Genomic DNA, 19,874 nt, shown 5'->3' with positions numbered 1-19,874 from the left:
ATTTTAATTTTCTCTATGTTTTATGTCTTGCTGTGGATTGGTGAAAGATGCAGGATAGAAAGGGTCAATGTAGGGTGACTATTTAGGAGACCTCTACAGTAGTCAAGCAAGAGATGATTGCAGTTTTGGTGGAGATGGAAAGAAGTACACAGATTTGAGATATAATTTGGAGATAGTATCAACTGAGTTTGGTGATTTGGGGATGAGAGAGAAAGTGGTGATAGGGATTATTGTCACATTTCTGGCCAACATGCTTTGGAGGAGGAACAAATTTGGATAGGGGTTTATACCACAAATTTGAGAGGCTTGTAATGCATCTCATTAAACCTAAGTTGGAGTTCAGAGAAAAGTTTGTACTGCAGTTACAAGTGGGGGTAGTCAGCATTTAGCCATGGGAGTGGGTGAGATTGCATAAGGAGAGGTTGGAAGTAGAATAGAGCCCATGACTGTGAGTAGAGAAACTTACATTCTGAAGTTGAGTAGAGGAGGGAGAAGAGTATGGAAGAGAGGCATCTGGAGAAGTATAAGGAAAACAAGTAGAATGTGTTGCCAAGTAGAAAAAAATATTTAAGAAAGTGAGTGTTTAAATGTTCAAAACATTACATAAAAGTCAAATAAAGTAATAATATCAATTGTCACTATAGGTCATTGATGACTTTGGCAAAGGTAATTTCAGTGGAATAATGAGGGTAAATGCCAATTTAGAATTTTTTGAAAAGTAAATTTCAAATGAGAACATTCAGAACACTCTCTCAAAAGCTGGCTATGGCCTTGGCTGGATAGTTAAGTTGGTTAGAGCATTGATCCCAATACACCAAGGTTGTAGGTTCAAGCTCCAGTAGGGCACATACAAGAATCAACCAATGGATGCATAAATAAGTGGAACAACAAGTTGATGTTTTTTTCAAATCTCTCATATATATATAAAGCTGGCTGTGAAGAGGGCAAAAGCAGTAGAACAGAAGTTGGTAGGGATATGGATTATTGAAGAAAACTTTAATACACCAGTGTCCAAAGCAGTCATGAGGCCCTTGATAGGGAAATATTCTTGATCAAGAAAAAGAAAAGTACAGACCAAACTGACTTAGAGAGTCAAAAATGTCTTATACTTCCTAAGGAATGTCATACTAATGTCAATAATAACATTATATTAAGTTATTCCAATTAAAATCAACAATATGACAAAGGTGTCACCATTAATATTATTGAACAATATTCTGTCCATAAGTTTTATGTCCAAATTATAGTTTAAATCTATCCATTTCTCTCCATCTCCCCCTGTTAGAGTAAAAGCTTCATGAGACCAGCAACCATATGTGTCTGTTTATACCTTTTTCTCTAGCAACCAGCATAATGCATAGCACATAGAAGAATTCAATTAATTAATCCCATACTGGAGGAGAGCAGTGTAGACAAGGTTAAGTAGTGTTTCTTTTCTGCCTCCTGAAATACTTGATAATTATTATTTTGATTCATTTGATTCAGTATCAACCCTACTTTTTGAGATTCCTGCTATTGAATTTATGAAGTAGAGTTAGAGATCAAAATTAACTTTATAGCTATGGCCCTTGGAATTGTGTTTCAAAAATGACAGTACATAAAACATTAATATATTTAGTAATATACTAAAACTAGGGGCCCAGTGCATGAATTCATGCACCTTAAAAGGAACTGTGGGCCATGAGGCTGCGGTGGGCACAGGGGTGGGTCTCAGCCCATCCTCCACACCCCCACCCAGTTCCTCCGGCTGCGGCCCCTGGTCCCCTGTCTGCTGGCAGCCCTGCTCCTGCTGCTTCTGCTCCCACACGCTGATGGCACTGGCCCACTTGCACCCGGGTGCAAGCAGCAGCTACTGCCCGAGCGCCCCTCAGGAGCAGCGGGAGGTGGAGAAGCCCTCAGGGGTGATTGGGTGGCAGCCGCTGCTCACACCCACTGCTCACAACCGCTGATGGCACTGAGCAGTCAGGGCCGGTGCAAGGCACCAGCAGCAGGTGTGAGCAGCAGCTCCAGCGCCAGTAGCAGGTGTGAGCACCGGGCAGGACTGTGGCACATGGGAGCAAAGAATTTCCAGTAACCACCAGAGGCTTGCTGGATGACAGCGACTGGCACCCTGCTTTGGTCTGGCACCCCCGCTCACCTGCTCCACCAATCTGCCGCAGACAATGCCCGCCATGTTCCATGCACACCCCTTGGTGGTCAGCACACATCATAGCAAACAGTTGTTCAGTTGTTCTGCCTTTTGGTCTATTTGCATATTAGCCTTTTATTATATAGGATGTGAAGAGACTAGAACAGTTAGCATATTTTGATTTTTCATTATCTGTGAAACACAGTGCCTAACAGGTGCTATTTAGTTCCTGATTCAATAAAATAAAATAATGCAGTTCTCTTAATACCAGCTATTATGGTATCTTTCTAAGTAGCAGCAGGGTTAAAGGTTGTCTATTGATTGTGTCCTAATTTTTAGTTGCAATTATAGTAGAATTTTGGAACCCCTGACCATAGTGACCTTAGGTTGGTTTTGTTAAGGAAATTTATTCAGTCACTATTTTATGTAATCTAGGGACAAAGAAATGGAAATTTGGGGGCACACAATGAGAGTTTAGTAGACAATCATTATATAATGATTAAGACTGCTTTTGATAGCTTCTCATTAATTAGTGTTGAATATTCTAAAAGGGTAGTTTATAATTTGCTTCTTTAATTTTTCAAATATTTATTTCAGAGAGAAAGGGAGAGGGAGAGATAAAAACATCAATGGTGAGAGAGAATCATTGACTGGCTGCCTTCTGCACGCCCCCCGCCAGGGACTAAGCCTGCAACCATGAGCATGTGCCCTGCCCCTGCCCAGGAGTCGAACGATGACCTCCTAGTTCATAGGTCAAACACTGAGCTACAATGGCCGGGCTTGCTTTTATTTTGATCTTTATTCCAATTATCCTGTTTCTTCACTTCAGGCTCTAGCATTCTCTCATATTTCTACTTCTATGTTGTAGTCCATCTTTCCCCCTTTTCCAGGGTCTATCTATGCCATAGACTCAACTTCCTCCACGTCCCCCTGGCTCCGCTTTCCTCAGCTTCTCCTTCATCTTCCCACCCCAACAGTTTTCTTTTCCACCTGTCTTGCTTTCATCCCACCCATGCCTGATTCTCTTTTCAGGTTACTAGTACATTCTATTTTTATTTCAGGAAGCTCTGAGAAAGGAAGAGAAATTTTTTTTATATTTTATTGATTTTTTTACAGGGAGGCAGAGAGAGGGATAGAGAGTTAGAAACATCGATGAAAGAGAAACATTCATCAGCTGCCTCTTGCACACCTCCTACTGGGGATGTGCCCGCAACCAAGGTACATGCACTTGGCCAGAATCGAACCTGGGACCTTTCAGTCCACAGGCTGACTCTCTAGCCACTGAGCCAAACCGGTTAGGGCAGAAGAGGATTTTTCATATAAATAAATGAATTAATGAACAGCTGACTTGAGTGATCTTTGTAATCAATTAAATTAAGAGTAAGGTAAAGGCAACTCTCCATTTGGTAGTAGATTTTAATGTACAAAAATGTTTTAAATATTTTAATGAAATCGCTTTTTAAATTAATCTAGCAACTGCTTGTGCTCAGCATAACCATCAAATATTCATCATTGCCGGTTTTCACTAAATCTCAGTTAATATATTTGATTAACTAAAACTTTGTAGGAGCTGCATTCCAGATGGTAGGAAGATAATTAATTCAACATCATCGAATATTAGATGACAGGTGCATTTTTATTTAGAAGCCACTGGTATGTGGACTTCTTACACATTTAATGTAAAAGCAATTCACTGTATAGTAATTGCTGAACACGTGTGTCCCACCAGACTTAAATAGCAGAATTCCACGGCACAGAAAAACAGAGGTGTTGGTGCAGCTGCTGTTCTAAGTGGATGTTGTGCAATGACTGTGTGACAAGTTCTCATCTGGGCTTATGACCATCTATTGCTTTGTAGTTTAATTTCTTACAGAAATTATTCTTGGTTCTTATTTTTCCTCGTTAATCTTCACAATCCCCTTTAAGCCATATAACTAATTCCCCCCTCAACGATCTGTTCTAATAGCAGTCAAGGATGAATGAGACAAGATACAGAAAGCCATTCACATTTGGTTTGTCTTTTCTACATTTCTCCTTGTTGTTCTTCATGTTCTGCCAATAATTATACCATGAGATAAAAAATAAAGACAAAATGTTAAACATTAATGCTTTGGGCAAACATTTTGTGGAATGCTATTTTAAGTACCCGCACTTGTCCAGCCCTGGGAAGGAGTGTGGCAGTGCAGATGGCTTCACCCACTGGCTGTGTTCCAGGGATTCTCTGATAGTGATCCTTCCTCCACTTAAGGTTTACTTGTGTGTACAGATGATTCCTGGAATTGACGTCTTGGTAAAAATCAAAGGGCTGAGTCACAAGGTAGCACCCAGTAGGCTCTGGTCAAATCAAGGGTCCTTACTTAGGTAAGAGGGAACTTAGGAGGTAATCCACTCTGACTCTTGTTATTCATCTTTTGACAGGTGGTCATCTAGGCTCTGCTTATTAAGGCCAATAGCAACTATTCTAAGTTCTTTATTTTAAGCCAAAATCTATCCAAAGCCTGTTATTTTGCACAATTTATCTCAGTTATATCCCTTTAGAAGAATGCATTCTCAGATTATTTCTTTTTCAAAGTGACTGACAACCTTTTGGAGAACTGGTGATAGCTAATGTGTTCTTTTAAACCATGTTAGAATCCCAGGTTTTTCCACTGTGCTCCTTGGATTCTGGTTTATAGATCCTTATATTCCTCACAGCCTTAATCTCATGATACTACAGCTCATCAGTGTCCTGTTACTGTGATGTTCATACGTATATAGAGTTTTCTAGTGTGTTTTGAGCAGGGAATAAATGAGTGAAGAAACTGGGATTTAGTAGAGCTGAGTCTTAATCCTGGCTCCACCTCCAACTGATTGCAAGAATTCCCCTGAAAAAGGAGGCTATATTACCTCTAGAATCATAAATGTTTAGAGCTAGAATGAATCTCAGAATATAAAGGGCCCATACTACTGTCAGACATTTGTTTTCTTGAATTAAAATGTAAGCATTTATATGTGCCAACTTTTATTTTGGGGTTTAACCTCATGTTTCTACTTGTCAATTTTTAACTCTTTATTCTGACATCTGTTGCAATATTCACTTTTCTCAGCTTTGTTATAGCCATGAATTTTGTATAGATAAGTTCTGGGTCTTTGTGAACAACTGATATAAATATTGAATAAGACAAAGCTCTGTGACACACCACTGCACTCCTCTTTCTAGGTGACAACTAAACCTGAATGAAGTTAAAATGAATATTTTTATTTAACCATTTACTCACTTCACTGCAGCTTAACCCACATTTATCCAACACATCTTAAGAACTTTTATTAAATGTCTAACTGAAGTAAATAAACCAATCTCATAACATTTGCATAATTTTTTAACGTGATATACCCTCTTCATAATCATATTCTTTACTAATAGCTTAAGACCAATTTGTATAATAAGTAATTCTAGAATTTTGCCAGGTATCAATACCCAACTTACTCATTACTCATGTATATTTTTTAATTGAGAAAATATGACTGGATTTTGGCTTTTCCCTCTCCAGAATCTCAGAAATTTATGTCAGTGACTAATTTCCATGAGCTCTTATTATCTGTCCCTAATATGTCTTCTCCTCTCTTAATGTTTGTCTTTGTCTCAAGAGTGGTTATCTAGAATCAGTGAATTTAAAAAAGCCTTCACTTTATTTTCAAAGTAGTTTGATGCCACCCATAACCCAACATGATATTGATATTTTTTTCAAACCTTATGCCAGGTTTTAGAACACAGTTGTTTGTTCAGTCATCCATTTATTTGATCACTTACTACCTACTGTATACTATGTTCAGTACAAGGTTAACAGAGATGAAAGGGACAGAATATTCTTCTGAAGAGCATGCATGAACTGTCCGATGGTTGATAAAGGATGCTGTGAGAAGAAAGAGGAGGGGGTGCTTAACTCTGCCTGGCGGAGGGAAGTTAATTCGGTAAGGATTCATTAGTGAATCTTGAAGGATAAGTAGTTCTCCAGTACAAGGAAGAAGCAAATAGAATAATTCATTCAAAGGCACAGAGAGGGACAAACCGCAGGATGTATAGAGAACCAGAGGGGGCATATTGTGAAACAAAATGAAAAGCAGTGACCACCAGAGGAACAAAGGAAAAGAACTTTTAAAAACCTGACTGAAGCACAGCTTCGGGTAGAGCGCTCAGCCAGAAGAATTGCCAGGAAATAACATCAAGAGGTTCCCTCTGAGAGTTCAGCTGATGGCATGTTTAGCTCACTCACCCCGAAGGGGCACCGCCTGCCCTCCAAGCAAGCAATCATTATGGTAGGGAACTTTTATATTTCTGGAAGAATATTCCTGCTAGAAGATCCATGTGAAGTCTCCAGACAAAAGATTAGAGAGACTGATGTCCCTTTAAAGGACTCATGCTGGCTTAAAGAGACTTTAGGTAAGGTTTTTGCTTGGCATTTCCCAGGAATTTCTGAAGCTCTCTATTTTCTTTATTCTTGCCATTTATAAAACTGAAAGTTTTAGTGTAAGAGGGTAAATGGATTTGACTTCTATTCTAGTTAAGATCCTAAGGCAACTTAATCTAAAGTATTTTATCCCTTGTTTGATTGAAGAAAGAAAAGAAAAAGCATGAAATATAGCCAAAGTCTTAGCATTTGATTATAAAGTATAAGTTGTGAATTCCTGGCTTTACCTTCTAATAAATAGTCATATTTACCAAAGAACCCCACATTTTACTGATGTTAAATTCCAATAATTGACTAGCCAGGTGTCAATTATTGGAATTTCTTATGATCCCCCCCTCTTCAAATTGTCACAAGAATTCTCCGGGATTCTATATGTATTACCTCTGATCAGTGTGTGAGTTAACATAAAGTCTTGCCGCTGTCATTTCCTTTTTTGGTTCTTGAGAAGAGGAATAGAAATTTCATGTATAATTTTGAGTTGGCATCTATAGCTTTGCTATATCTTCATTCCTTTAGGTTGATGGCTTCTCATATCTGTATCTCTCTCTCTCTTTCTCTCTCTCTCTCTCTCTCTCTCTCTCTCTCTCTATATATATATATATATATGGACAGCTTCAAAGAAGTCAGCAAAGTTTTAATATCAAATCTAATAAGAAATAAAGTGAAAGCTATAACTAAATTTACTTATGAATATAAATATACTAGAGGCCCAGTAGAGGAAATTTGTGCACGGGTAAGGTCCCGAGGCCTGACCAGTGATCAGGGCCATTCAGGGCCTTGCTTCCCCCAGCTGCCAGCTGCTGGCTGGGGCCTTCCTCCCCAGCTGCTGGCTGCCAGCTGGGGCCTTTCTTCATTCCACGCCACCCCCTGGGTGGTCAGTGCATTTCATAGCCAGTGGTCGAACTCCCGCAGGGACAATTTGCATATTAGCCTTTTATAATATGGGATATTTTTACATATAAAATATTATCAAATAGGAATTAACAACTCAGCAAAAGAAAGATCAAACAGGATTTTACTAGGAAGTCAAGGGTGATTTAAGTTAAGAAGTTATATCAACATAATACATTATATCAACCAATCGAAGTATAAAACTTACATGACTATATAGATAGATACCAAAGAGTTTGTTAATATGCAATAATCAAATTTCCAAGTAAAGTAGGAATTAGTGAAATATTTTACTGAAGTCCAAGAGCAAATATTCTAAATAAAGGGGAGAGGGGAACTAGTTTAAAAATTAAACAACCAAATTAAGACCCAAGGAGGTAAAATTGATATCACCAGTGCTTCACAAGAAAATTAAATAACTTATATGCATTGAAAAAAAGAGTAAACCTATCCCTTTTTACATAAGTCTGATTGTATAGATAGAAAACCTAAGAGACTTTGGTAGAAAACTTTTTTTAATTGATAAAACTTTTTTTAATTGATAATTTGGGTAATTGGTTAGACACCAGAGATATATTGAAAAAAACAGAAGATTTATACCTATAGGTATAAATGGGAAATTTCCTATTAAAAGTAGTACAAGTAATAAGTTTGTGAAAATTTTAATAAGAAACATGATATCTACAAAGAAAATCAAAGGATTTGAAATAAGATTAAATGAACATAAATATTATTTCCTTAAAAATTACAATATAAAAGTTCATTAATTCAAAATTAACATGTAAATTTAAAGCAATACAAATAGGTATTCTGACATGTTTTAAAATTTATTTTGATGTTGGATAAAATTACTTAAAGTTTATGTGGACAAATAAATACCTGAAAATAGTCAAAATTTTAAGAAAGAACAATAGTAAGGTTGGACTTGCTTTACCAGACACCATAATAGTCTATAAACTCATGGCAATAACACAGATATTATACCATTTAGTACAAATATAGGTAGAACAAAAATGAGAATCTAGAAATTGATCACAGAATTTGAGAATTTAATTTAATAAAATTTTGTATTTCAATTCAGTGGCAAGGATGGATTATTCCATAGACTAGAGGCTCGGTGCATGAAATTTGTGCACTCAGTGGCAGGGGCGGGGAGGGTCCTTCAGCCTGTCCTGTGCCTTTTCACAGTCTGGGAGCCCCACAATCAATCCCCCAAAAGAGGTAGGCCCCACCCACTTGGCCAGGGCTCCTCTATGGATCGCCCCTATAGAGGGAGGCCCTGCCCACCCACCACGGCCTGCTGGTCAGTGGCCTGGGCCTTCCTTTTGGGGCAATCATGGAGCTCCCCAATTGATCAGTCACCCCACTGGCTGATGGCCTGGGCCTCCCTCTACAGGGCAATCATGGGGCGATGGCCGGGCCCCCAACCAATCGCATCTCACCCGCCTTGGCTGGCCTTGCGCCAGTGGGTGTTATAGCATGGTCATCCAGAAGGTCATCCAGACAGTCATTCTGCTGTTCAGTCGTTTGGTCAATTTGCATATTACCATTTTATTATTATAAGTGTGCTGGCTCTACTGACTGTATCTATATGAAAAATGTATTCATTTTTCAATGAATTCAAGATGGATGAAGGAATTATGTAAAACTCAAAACAAAGTATATATTTTGCATATGCACAAACTAGGGGGAACGGTATACCTAAATAAAACAGTTGTATTAGATATATAAAAATTAAACATTTCAATGGTAAGGGACTATAACAAACATTACCTTTTTTTCATATGAGACTAATAATTTTCTTCACTTTAAAGATAGAATTAAAGCAAATGAAGGAAGCAGATGTTTTGTGCATGTTATTAATTTTACTGAGTTAATTTAAGGGCTTCATTTAAAAGCTGGTTGTATTTAAGGGAAATTTTCTTTTTAGATTTAATTTGGGTGGGTACAGGTCTCTGTACTTGTAGTTGGGGTCCACACATAAAGTATACCTGAAACTATGTCTTTGAGATGAGACATAGTTCCTTGGGCATTAGAAGACTTGAAAATGAACTGCTCGCTATTGAAATTTTGATAGTACAAAGTTAGAAGTATTTAACCTGAGTTTTGTTGTGTGGGTTGGTTTTGTAATCTTGAGCTTAATGATTCCACTTGTTTAAGTTAGCTAGGTTTTGACTTTATATTGGAAGAGACTCTAAATGAGTTAATGGAGAGTGACTAATGCCAAACAGAGAGGCATTAGATTACAGGGGTGGGCAAACTTTTTGACTCGAGGGCCACAATGGGTTCTTAAACTGGACCGGAGGGCCGGAACAAAAGCATGGATGGAGTGTTTGTGTGAACTAATATAAATTCAAAGTAAACATCATTACATAAGAGGGTACGGTCTTTTTTTTCAATAGTTTTATTCATTTCAAACGGGCAGGATCCGGCCCGCGGGCCGTAGTTTGCCCACGGCTGCATTAGAATCATTTTCTACTTTTTCCTCTCAATAGAAACACCCTTTCTGCCATCCAGAGGTCCCTGGTCCAGTGGGGCATTCAGCACCATTAGAAGAGGCGACAAAGGATGAGATGAGGATTAGAGGCTTTTCACGTAGATCTGTTGGAGACAGAGCTTAACCTCTTGAACCTTATCATAGAGGGGGGAAAGCAGAGACGTGGGTCCTGGAACCCTTCACCATTACTGAACATCCTCAAAAGTTCCTTCATTATCTGTTTCTTTGTACACAAAACTGTAAAAATGTCTCTTACTTCAAAAACTTTACTCAGAAAAGTGTCTCTCTCCTGAGTGTCTTTGAAAGTTTAGGCCATTTAAAAATGCGTAGTATTAATTTTACTGTGTTAATAGTCATTATGGTTCAGTAGTGTGTATAATATATATCAGGAGACATCTTAAAAAGCATATTATCATAAAATGCATATTAAAGGGCTTTCCACCTACATAAATTGAATTTAATAGATTATAGCAACTACAATGGGCCCATTAGGATCTTTGGAAAACACAGTTTAGGGCCTTGTTAAAACATACATTTTCTTCATGTTGTATTCCACTTAGAGAGTTTGCTCTGGTAACCTAGGGCTTGGGTATGTTTGTTTTACTTAGTTAAGAAAAATAAAAATGGGAAAGTATTTTTTTTTTTTTCAGTAAGACAGTCTACGAAGGCAGGAAGAAAGAAACTTTTAAATTTAATTACATTGTTTTTTGTTTCAAAGAATATATATAGAAAGTGTCATTTAAAAGTACTATCTGTCATGCAGACTCACTCTGCACCTGGATGCAGTCCCAGGCAGATGCTTTTTCCGTCTGCCACAGAAACAGCCCAGGGTACTGTGACCTGTCAAGGGTGATGCAGCTGCCTAGGAACACAGGGGAAAAAAAAATAATAATAATCCATCTGTAAAAGTGTTTAGTGACACAGATTACTGTGTATAAAAAAATCCTCCTTTCATGTTTCAGAAGAGTGAGGGTAGGTGTGTTTCAATTTAAGCTGAGGTTATTCATTATTACTTATTAATGGATATACTTTCATGAAAGGCATTGAGCATAGATTAATTATATCCAGTGTTTTCCATAATGTGGTCTACAGACCAACTACATCAGAATCTCCTGGGTGTTTAGCAATGCCTGTTTCTCCTAAGTCCCTAGATCTACTTGAGAAGAAGTCTAGGCATGTGCAGTGAAATTTGTATTTTAATGAACTCCCATAGAGATTCTTGCACAACAACTGAGATTTGAAAGAAGTGTTTATCTTAATCTACAAACCCAACCACTTAATGTAGTCCACACCCAGAGTCTTATCTAGACTGAAATCTGCTAGCTGGGTGTGTAGTCTGACTGCAGAGTGTGGCTGTAACTCCTTAAACATTCTTCCAGGAACACTTACTTTGAAACCAGTCCTGATCTGTACTACCCACGTTGGATTTACATGAGAAGCCACTGAGCTTTGTGGGTCTAATGCCAAGTCTCCCAATTCTAACTTTGTAGTAGCAGTTTTAAAATGTGTAGAGTAGAGATTTGAGCACAAGTTGTTTATTGGAAATCCTCTCCTCTTGCTAGGACTTTGGCTGTTTTAAAAAAATCATTTTGGTGGTTCAAAATCAAAAGGCATCACCCCAGATGTGACTACTTATGGCCTATGGATGAACTCCGTGATTATAATGAACTCTAATCTAACTGCACACTAGCTATACCAACACAAAAGACAGCAAAACCAAAACGCTTTGTCATGTTAATGCTCATTCTATAGCAACGGTTCTCAACCTGTGGGTCGCGACCCCTTTGGCGGTCGAAAGACCCTTTCACAGGGGTTGCCTAAGACCATTCTGCATATCAGATATTTACATTACGATTCATAACAGTAGCGACATTATAGTTATGAAGTAGCAACGAAAATAATTTTATGGTTGGGTCACAACATGAGGAACTGTATTTAAAGGGCCAGAAGGTTGAGAACCACTGTTCTATAGTCTTCCTCAAAAATGGAATTATGAAAATGTGGAATTCTATTATTAACTAATAACCCTATCTCTACATTTCTCTCCCTGTTTTCTTTCATTGTAGTGGTACAAACAGTTTGCACCTTTTGTGTGTCTGTGGCACAGATACAAGGCTACATTGAAGGAAAATTCATTTGCTACTGAGAAGCATCAACTACGATGGTTGAAAAAAAAGTAAAACAAATCTCACACTGCTGGCTTAAAGTCCTTAAAAGAATTGCCTGGTTACTTGCTTCACAATGAGCAAATCATCCATGTTCTTGTGAGGTTTTCCAAAAGTTAAAGCCATAAGCACGGCCATTTGTGTCATGTCTTCCACTTACTGGCTGCTAAGACTTGGACCTGACAGAGGGCCTCCCAGCTGTGTTTAACAGCCCTGTGGGGTTGGTTCTTGATTGTTGATAAGGGTTCCCAGCTGTGCATACTTAGCAGCTCTCTGATTAATATTCTTCCTCCTGCTGTAGAGAACCCCTACTGAATAGAGTTGTTAATACCCTACAAAATCCAGGCAAATAGTGGGCTTTCTCAGCCCAAGGTTGCAGTAAATGGAAAATGTGAAAAGTTTGAAATGAAGTATGAACTTCAAGTTTTGACATGGGAGGAATAAACCAAGAAAAAAAAGATAATTATTTGGATCCTTAAAGCTTTTAGACTAAATATTCTGACTCATATGGGTTCTGCAAAAGACAGCGATGCTTTGCTATTGGCCTTGCTGTAAGAAACAGATCTTTATTTTCGTTTTTAAGAAAAATTTAAACTTAAATTAGAAATTGTTTAAAAGTGCAGCACTGTTACAGTTTTCTTTCCCTATTCTATGGTTTCATTCTCAATTAACTACAGCCTTATTTATATCAGTGGTTTATTATGTTAGAGGCAAATAAAAACTTATGTGTCATTTTCTCTACTCCTCTTATTAGTTAGACTTGACTAACAATTCAATAGTGAATTGTGACACTATCACTATTGAGAGATATAGGCCAGAAAATAAAGATGCCTCCATCTAAAATAGAATTACATTTCTGAATTATCTGAAAAGGGTCTTTAGTCCTCCACTACAAGCTTGCTTTTGAGATTTGTCCTTTCCCTATTAGTTGGTTCCCAGATGGGACAGTAAGAAATCAAACCATTCTCACTACTAAAAAATAAATGCCGTACTGGGATCATTTGGGAGATCAAAACACTGTTATGAAAAGATTGTTAGCACCTCATATTTCTTCATGAATCAGACAAGAGAGTTTATTGAATTCTGTGCTAAAGGAATGGAAAATAATAGAAGACAACATTCATGTATCTTAAAAAGACTCAAAACACTGTTAGAGACTCCAGCCAAACTACCTTCCCTTTTTCCTTCAGCAGTCTCAACTAGTCTTATCAGTTCAACAACCATCACCTCTCAGTCCCAAATCTACACCCTACACCTGAGTTCTCTCCAGGTTTCGGTCCACTTTACCCTTTTATCTACTAGACCTGTCTTCTTGGATGGCTTATTTCATTTAGTTCAGTGTATTCAAAACAAAATCATTCCTCTTTTCTCTCACATCTGCTCCTCTTTCTGCATTTTGCTCTTTTCTATTAGTGGTGATGACATCACCATCCTCCCAAGTTTTGCCCAGGCCCCAAACTTGTCATTTCTGTTAACTCTTCTTTCTCTCTGTCTCTTGCTTCTGTAGCATCTCATTTCTTATAGTTGCCCTTTCTCATTCCCACACACAATGACCCTAATTCCAGCCTTCCTTGCTTGTGACTAACCTAACTGAATTCCTACTTCTAATCTCAACCCTCCCAATAATTCCTCCTACAGATTAAGCTCCATTAACCTCCAAAAAGTATAGTGTCAATCTTCCACTCCAAGAGTCAGTGCCTCCCAAACGGTTAGAGAAGGCTGTCCTGACACCGCTAACTTGTCCTCCATGGTAGGTCACAATCCAGTCTTGTCTGACTTTCCAACTTCATTTCACAGCATTTCTCTTGTTTAGAATCCTGTGCTTGACTCAAACCAAGTAACTTGCTGGCCCTTATGTTTGTGCCTTTACTTTACTTTTCCCTTGTTCTGGAACAGCCTTCCCTCATTCCTTTTGACCTAGATCCTGCCTAAAACATGGGAACTTGACCAATAATTAGGTACATAATTTAAATGTAGACTAAAGTTTAAGAGCCTGAGCCATAGAGTAGAACTGCATGGGTCCAAATCCTGGCTCTGCCAACTTATTAGCTAAAAATTGGGGACATGTGGTGCTGTGGTGAGGTAAATAAATTAAAGCTCTGAGAATAGTGTCTCAAGCATATAATATCTAATGTTAGACATCATTTGTGAATGAATAACTTTAATTTCTAGGGCTTTTCCCTTTAAGCAAGTTTTTATTTAGGTATTAAAAAGTTTAATTGAAGATATGTATAAATAACACATCTCTTTATTTGTGGGCATGAAAAATATACTTCATTTATCTTTATGTAAAACAAAGAACCTATAGTCAGGCATATTAAAGAATTTGTTAAAGACAATTTCAAACAAACACTAGTATATAGAATAGGGTAAGGAATCCCTATGTATACACCAACTGGCTCAACTCATGGCCAATCTTGTTTCAGCTAGACCTCTTCCTTTATGATTTTGAAGCAATTCCAGGCAGTCTAATATGTATCTCTAAATGGTAAGAACATTTTCCTATATAACCTCTGTACTATTTAACAGTAATTTCCTTTTTTTTAGGCTTCTTAAATTTTTTTTAAATATATTTTTTTATTGATTAAGATATTACATATGTGTCCTTATCCCCACGTTACCCCCTACCCCCCTCCCACCCCCCGCTCATGCCCTCACCCCCCCGTTGTCCATGTCCATTGGTTAGGCCTATATGCTTGCATATAAGTCCTTTGGTTGATCTTTCCCCCTTACCCCCACCCTCCCCTACCTTCCCTCCAAGGCCCGACAGTCCAATCAATGCCTCTCCGTCTCTGGATCAGTCATTGTTCATCAGTTTATGTTGTTCATTATATTCCACAAATGAGTGAGATCATGTGGTATTATATCCTTCTCTGACTGGCTTATTTCATTTAGCATAATGCTCTCCAGTTCCATCCATGCTGTGGCAAATGGTAAGAGTTCCTTTTTCTTCTTCCTCTTCTTAAAGAATACCTTTCAGCATTTCATATAATGCTGGTTTGGTGGTGATGAACTCCTTTAGCTTTTTCTTATCTGTGAAGCTCTTTATCTGACCTTCAATTCTGAATGATAGCTTTGCTGGATAAAGTAATATTGGTTGTAGGTTCTTGCTATTCATCACTTTGAATATTTCTTGCCACTCTCTTCTGGCCTGCATGGTTTCTGTTGAGAAATCAGCTGACAGTCGTATGAGTACTCCCTTGTAGGTAACTGACTTTTTTTCTCTTGCTGCTTTTAAGATTCTCTCTTTGTCTTTTGCTCTTGGCATTTTAATTATGATGTGTCTTGGTGTGGTCCTCTTTGGATTCCTTTTGTTTGGGGTTCTCTGTGCTTCCTGGACTTGTAAGTCTATTTCTTGGACCAGGTAGGGGAAGTTTTCTGTCATTATTTCTTCAAATAGGTTTTCAATATCTTGCCCTCTCTCTTCTTCTGGCACCCCTATAATTCTGATGTTGGTATGCTTGAAGTTGTCCCAGAGGCTCCTTACACTATCTTCATATTTTTGGATTCTTTTTTCTTTTTGCTTCTTCGGTTGGGTATTTTTTGTTTCTTCATATTTCAAATCTTTGACTTGATTCTTGGGATCCTCTTGTCTGCTGTTGGATCTCTGTATATTATTCTTTATTTCAGTCAGTGTATGCTTAATTTCTAGTTGGTCTTTTTTCATATCCTCCAGGGTCTCACTAAATTTATCAGCGGTTTCCATAAAATTCTTGAAAAACCTTATAAACGTGATTTTGAACTCTATATCCAGTCGTTTTCTTTCCTCCATTTCTGTCATTTGTGACCTGTTTCTTTGTCTCCACATTTTTTATGCTTCCCTGTGTTGGTAGAGTGGTTTTGTGTGCTAGGTGTCCTATAGGGCCCAGTGGCTCAGCCTCCCCTGTTACCTGAGGTGGACACTCTTGGTGCACCCCCTTTGGGCTTTGTGCACAGTCTTGTTGTAGTTATGCCTTGATTGTTGTAGGTATCACTGGGAGGAATTGACCTCCAGGCCAATTGGCAGTGAGAATCAGCTGTGTCTGCAGTGGGAGAACTTCTGTGCTGAAGACACCCTTCTGGGGCAAGACTTGTTTCAGTGGGGCTTTGGTGCTCACTGAGTCTGCCCCCTGAGTGTGTCCCTTATGGTTCTTAGGAGCTGTAATCTGGATGGTCCCACTCTGACCACTGGGTACACTGGCTCTTGGATCTAAGGAGGTGCTAATTTAGTCTCTGCCTGAGGTTACCCAGCAGGAGCTACGAAAAGATCTGCAGATTCCCCTTCCTTTTTTGGAGTTTGGAGGTGCCCAGATGAGGTCCAGCTGTGAAGCAGTGCAAGCTGCTGTGGGGCCTTGGGCCTTCTCTTGGAAGTTCTGGGTCTGTCTGGCCCAGCTGTAATTTGTTAGGTAATTTTCAGGTTGCAAAGGGCCAGGGCATTCATATGCAAAAGCCTCTGCCACAGCCTGGGTGGGGCAGGGTCTCAAGGAATCAACAGGGCAGAGCAAGCAGCTATGGCTGATCCTCGGCCCTGCCCTAAAGGGCCTCGCGTCTTGGTGTCCCGGTAATTTAATTGCTGCAAGCACCTCTGAGGGAAAGCTGCCCTCAAGTTCCAAGTTCTGCCGCTGCCAGACAGTCCAGTTTCTCCCCGTATGAGTCCTGGGTCCCCAGAGACTTCCCGGAACCGGAGTTCAGAGCAGTCAGGAGCTTGTGACTCCCACCTGATTCAAAAAGACAGCCGCATCCTCAGGTACCAGCCCCTTTCCGCGAGCGCGCTTGAGCCTTCGTACCTTTGCACTTTACTTCCGCAGCTCCTGAGTCTCAGAGTGCTTTTCTCTTTCCTTTTAGTTGTAGAATTTCCACTCAGCCAGCCTTCCTGTAGTTCTGGATGATGTCCATTTTGTCTTTTTCTTGTATTTTTGAAGTTATTGTAGGAGGCAGCAATTTCGGTGTTTACCTATACCGCCATCTTGGTTTCTCCTCTTAAATTTTTTATTGAATTTATTTATTAATCTATATCCTTTAGATTAATAAAACTATATAGGGTTCAGGTATACAATTCTACATCTATACATTGTATTGTGTGCTCACTACCCTAAGTCAAGTGTCCCTCCATCACCACTTATCCCCCCTTTACCCTCCCCTACCTCTCCACCCCCCTTTCCCTCTTTAACAGTCATTTCTTAATGTCATTAAATAGTCATTTGGTATTTGGATTTCCAACAGTATAATAAAAGTCATTAATTTTTTAAACAATTTGCTTTAGTCAGGATCCAAATAAAGGCTCACACATTCCCGTTGGTTCCTGTGCTTTTACGTGTCTACTAATCTGTAATACCCGCTTCTGTCTCTGTTTTTCTGTTGTTTTCTTTCATTAAATTATTTGTTAAGGAAGCAGTGTTGTTTGTCTTGAAGAATTTCCCAATCTGGGTTTTATTACTTCTCCATGATGTAATTTAATATGTTCTCCTCATCTCTGTGTTTCCTTTAAATGAGTAGTTAGATCAGATTTAAGTATGATATTTTTGGCAAAACTACTTCATAAGTGGTGTGGCATTCTTCTATCATAAGTGACCTAACGTTGGAAAATTTCTTTTTGTGATGATAGCAGCCATTGATCATCAATACCTACATTCATTAACTCACTTAGGGTTGAACAATAACAATATTTTAATTTTATCACTTCTACTACATTTATTAGCTGGAATATGTCTAGAGGGCAAACTTTCCCTCATCTATTCTCTGATTACCCAGTGGTATGGTTCACAAAGGAAAGTCCTGATAAATATTTTATTCTTTCCATTGATAAACCATTTTTCAAAATAATGAGCTGATTCTCTAATATCTTTCGATGGTTACCAATTATGTTTTATTTCATTTATTTTTTAGTATTATGAACGTATTTAAATATATTGTAATTTTCCTATTTGACCTCAAATTGTCTCACTCTTGGTCAGTAGGAACCTCTTCCATTTAGCTTCTGAATCCTTTTGACATGAACCAGGCATCTTTGACAACTCTTCTCTATCCTTTAGGACCGTGGTCAGCAAACTGCGGCTCACGAGCCACATGCGGCTCTTTGGCCTCTTGAGTGTGGCTCTTCCTAAGCCTTAGGAATACCCTAATTAAGTTAATAGCAATGTACCTACCTATATAGTTTAAGTTTAAAAAATTTGGCTCTCAAAAGAAATTTCAATCATTGTACTATTGATATTTGGCTCTGTTGACTAATGAGTTTGCTGACCACTGCTTTAGGATAACATGGTCCAGGCTCCTGCACATTATTTAAGTCCTAATTATATTTAAAAGCCTAACTTAGTTTTCATGTCCAACACGAAGACTTTCTGACCACAAATGACCACAGTACCTACCTCACCATTGAATCCCTGTGGCTCTCAAAGTTGTGGGCTCCTTTGTCAATAATCAGAGGCTAGTCTTCTCTAAATAGCAACGTTGAGTCCTCATATCCCCAGTGCTTGGCATAAGGCATTGCATAGAGTTGTTATGTGATCAACTTCTCTGATTACTTTATACTACCTTAGTCAGGTAAACTTATAAGCCTTTCAAGAATTTAATGGGAATAATTTTACTTAGTATGGGGTTTGAGATTCTAAGGTCGGTTAAGACATTTTCTGGTCTTGCATGTATAATTGGATTTTTTTCCCTCAGTCAAGATTCAATGAGTAAAATTAAGCCACAAACTTTGTAATAGTAATATTAGTAAAAGTTGTAAAAAAATAGTACAGAAGCCATCCATATAACCTTTAACTCAAATGATAAATCATTTGTGTTTTCTCTCTCTCTCTCTCTCTCTCTCCCTACTTCCCTCCCTCTCATATTTATATGTATAGCTATATATAATTATATATAAACAAATATATATACCAGTAATTTGAGAATGTTACTTATGTCATGGCCCTTTATCTCTAAATATTTCATTGTGTATTTTCTAAAAGTAGGCATATTCTCTTACATAATCACAATGATCAGTTTTTTAAGGTTACATTAATTCATGTTTTGATTTAACAGAAATAAGTAACACTTATGCACACTTTATAAACACATTTCTCAGGCAGCAGCTCAAAATAATGCCAAGAGATAGATGACATTATTAGGCAAGTTTATTGATAAGGAAACAGAAGCCCTGAAAGGTTTTACTGGTGTTAAATTCTTCCCTTTATAAATCTTGCTGACTCTAATTGAGTGAGACCTCGTAGAAAGTTTATAGATTTAATGCCAAAGCAAACAGAGAAGAAAACTCTCTAGTCCATGCATCCTGGTCAAACAAAAAGCAAATTACAGACAGCATGAGAGGAATGGGTCCTTGGACCTCGTTTCGATTTGCCTGTGATGAGTGTGGAGATCAGTCATTCTCACTAGATTCCCAAGCAGCAGCCGTGAGAGAACGAACTGTCTCTCTCCAATGAGTATAAAGTTTCATCTTCTTTCCTCATCAGCAAAATGAAATGACATAGAGAATTTTGAAAAGGGCCTGAAATATTATTACATATATCATTATAATGAAGAAATTTTTACACTAATTCCCAGGTGACTTTGCAGTTTTGAGAATTCACTCTAGATATGGAATGAGTTCCAAATCAGCCAGAAGGACTCTCATTTAAAATGCCATTTTTTAATTCGAAATTCCTCTTGATGATGTTTTATTCAGAAGTACTTTTGGGAGACCTAATGTGTGTCTCTGCCTATGTACATCTTAGGAGAGGCAGACCAGACTGATGAGGAGAGGGCCTATATCAGCATACCTCACA

The 19,874-nt window shown here is 38.3% G+C and overlaps 1 protein-coding gene and 1 non-coding gene across 2 annotated transcripts in view; both read left to right on the top strand.

The window, feature by feature from the left end:
• The window catches only part of COL19A1 (collagen type XIX alpha 1 chain), a 309,008-nt gene that overhangs the window by 105,533 nt on the left and 183,601 nt on the right, over positions 1-19,874 (top strand). The gene's annotated exons all lie outside the window — the stretch shown is intronic.
• On the top strand, positions 10,724-10,840 carry LOC118660898. Its single transcript, XR_004969081.1, has one exon. It is a non-coding gene; the product is annotated as a small nucleolar RNA SNORA77 (small nucleolar RNA).

This window comes from Myotis myotis, unplaced genomic scaffold (assembly GCF_014108235.1).
Source record: "Myotis myotis isolate mMyoMyo1 unplaced genomic scaffold, mMyoMyo1.p scaffold_m19_p_7, whole genome shotgun sequence".
NCBI classification, from domain to species: domain Eukaryota; kingdom Metazoa; phylum Chordata; class Mammalia; order Chiroptera; family Vespertilionidae; genus Myotis; species Myotis myotis.
The sequence above is the reverse complement of the archived record's forward strand: the minus strand, read 5'-3'. Positions and strand labels throughout refer to the sequence as shown.